This window comes from Salvia hispanica, chromosome 3 (assembly GCF_029641045.1).
Source record: "Salvia hispanica isolate PSC_SH4W2 chromosome 3, Shi_PSC_v1, whole genome shotgun sequence".
NCBI lineage: Eukaryota > Viridiplantae > Streptophyta > Magnoliopsida > Lamiales > Lamiaceae > Salvia > Salvia hispanica.
The window spans coordinates 50,872,243-50,874,910 of NC_142694.1; the positions used below are offsets into that span (position 1 = coordinate 50,872,243).

Here is a 2,668-nt window from a genome sequence, read left to right on the forward strand (position 1 = left end):
TTTTTTTTTTATCTGTTGACATTTTTCAATGGTCCATATCATAGTTTTGAGTTTGTACAATATTTAGAGTTTTCATTTGATCACATCCATATATATATATAGGGATGTATTAAGATGACAACACTCTTTATTGTAACACCATACCACCATTTTAGGCTATTGGATTTGAAAATCGTGTGCTTGTCATGCTGCCACGTGTAAAAACACGGAGGGGTAAAATAGGAAATTTCTAATTTTACGTTACCAGATTGCAGTGTTGTTCATTGAATATTGCAGTCTTACCACAATAATATTGCAGTTTACCACGACTGCAATATCTAAAACAATAGACTGCAATATCTAATACAGTAGACTGCAAACCCGTGTTTTTTCACGAAACTTAATCCTAGGCGTCCATAAATGAGATCTAACGGACTATATTGGTGGTATGATGTTATTCTATCTATGGTGGCACCATAGTGTACCCCTATATATATATATATATATATATATATATATATATAGGGAGATGATCAAAATAAGTATGTGTTTAAAACCAGAAATGCAGCCCAAATCTTGGCCTTAGGATTAGATGATCTAATGGTCAATAATTAACCAAAAACACGGAAGGTCATAATTTAGTAGTTTTAGGTCATATTATAAGATTTGACTTTATGTCATGTTAAGATCATTTTAGGTCATGCTTTGTTAGCATGACCTAAAACTAAACTAACTATGACCTAAAAATGCCCTACGTATGACTTTGTTCTGCATTTCTGTATTTAAATCTGGTCTTCATAGATCAAAACCCTATATATATATATATTTAATTAAATAATATATTATACAAATAATTTAAATAATATCAATAGTAAACAAAATTGACAATTATAATGCATAGTTTTGAGCATTCGTGACATGAGATATCAATAATCCTACCATATGTATAACTTTTTCCTACGACAAAATGCATGAATAAAACTTTTCTATATAAAATTTGTTATCAGAACCTCAAGTCATCAACTTATTTATTCAATAAAAATTAAAAAAGGAGTGAAAAACATGTTGATTAAATGTATGGCAGATTTTAATTTAAAAAGAATAAATGAGAGAATATTTTGAAATAAACTAGTACTACAGGAATAGGAATACTATGTCCCACATCATGTGAGAGATTGGAGGGCTTCCTCTTGCCATTCATGTGATTGGAGAGCTCTTGTCTAAGGTTGAATGATCTAAAGATGTTTGGGATAATGTTTCAACAAATGTAAAAGCTTCAATTGTTAAATCAGAAAAGCAGCAGTTCTCCAATATACTTTCCTTGAGCTATAATCACTTGCCGATTTATTTGATACCATGTTTCTTATATATGAGAGCTTTTTCAGAAGATTATGAGATTAAGAGATTTAGACTTAAGAGTTTGTGGATAGCCGAGGGATTTGTGAAATCCAATGAAGATAGGAGTTTGGAGGAAGAGGCTGAGAATTACTTAAAAGCTCTGGTGGAGAGGAATCTACTTAGAAGAAAAAAGCACAGTGGGAAACCAATGAGTTACTCAATCCATAATCTTCTCAGGGATCTATGCATAAGGAAGGCTAACGAGGAAAATTTTTTAAACCTCAAGGATTCCATGCGCCGAGTAAGTGTTCACTCGCCTTCTGAAATACTAGAAGATTTGTGTGCTTCACCACAATTGATGTCACTTGCTCGATCTTTTATATGCAGTGGGAGGAAGATTGCATCTCCTGTATTTTCCATGTTAAGATTGGTTACGGTGCTAGATGTAATGGGAATCGAATACAAAGAGTTACCAGAAGAAATAGTTCAACTTTTCAACCTACACTACTTAGCTTTCTCGTGCACTTCAAGTTTACCTTTTGGAATATCAAGATTGTGGAATCTGCAAACCTTGATTTGTAGGCAAGTTATAGAGCTTAGTTTGCCATCTGAGATATGGGAGATTTCTGACGCCCCTGAAATTGGAAACAACAATTGAAATTGGGAAGGGATACTGTTACGAACACCCCTGACGCCCCTACGACTACAGCACCGGCGGAGGCAGAGAACACAAGCGTGGAGGAAGACATGGCAGAGCGCGAGGCAATGGAGGAAGAGGCGGTGGAACCTGATGCGAGCGACGGCGCGGAGGAGCCGGATAAGGCATGTGCGCCGGCGGGCAGAGAGTTGAGGCCGAGGAAGAATCTTAAACCGTCGGAGAAGTACCGTGACTTTGCCCCAAAATAGAAGAGAAGCCTTTTTAGCATTTATTTCCTTGTTTATTATTTTTCCTTATTTTGTTAAACTATTTTTATTTTTATTTTGAGTCGGGCGAAATTATGAGCCCCGTTCGGGTTTTCTTTGTTGGTTCTTTCCCGAATGGATTAGGTAGGTCGAACCAACCCTAGGGTCTTTAGTCTATAAATAGGGCTATTTCATTAACTTTAATTTTATGAATGAAATATTTTGCCCAAGCTATCGTGCAATTCGCTCATCAAACCCTTCGCTGCCGACGGGAAACCCCGCGCCAGCTCTTTTAATTTTCACCGCCATGCTCTTCGAGCCGCCGGCAACCTTTTTCTCGCTCAGAAGATAGATAATCGGAGCCGTTACGGAGCATGTCTGTAACAGATACAAGGTAAGATTTGTTCATAAGAAGCTGCAGACAATTTTCTGTATTTGGATAACTCCT

General features: G+C 36.4%; 1 long non-coding RNA gene across 1 annotated transcript; it reads left to right on the forward strand.

The window, feature by feature from the left end:
- Positions 1 to 1,167: 1,167 nt before the first annotated feature.
- LOC148931038 (uncharacterized) lies at positions 1,168 to 2,450 on the forward strand. Its single transcript, XR_016136190.1, has 2 exons — positions 1,168 to 1,618; positions 1,705 to 2,450. It is a non-coding gene; the product is annotated as an uncharacterized LOC148931038 (long non-coding RNA).
- Positions 2,451 to 2,668: the final 218 nt, after the last annotated feature.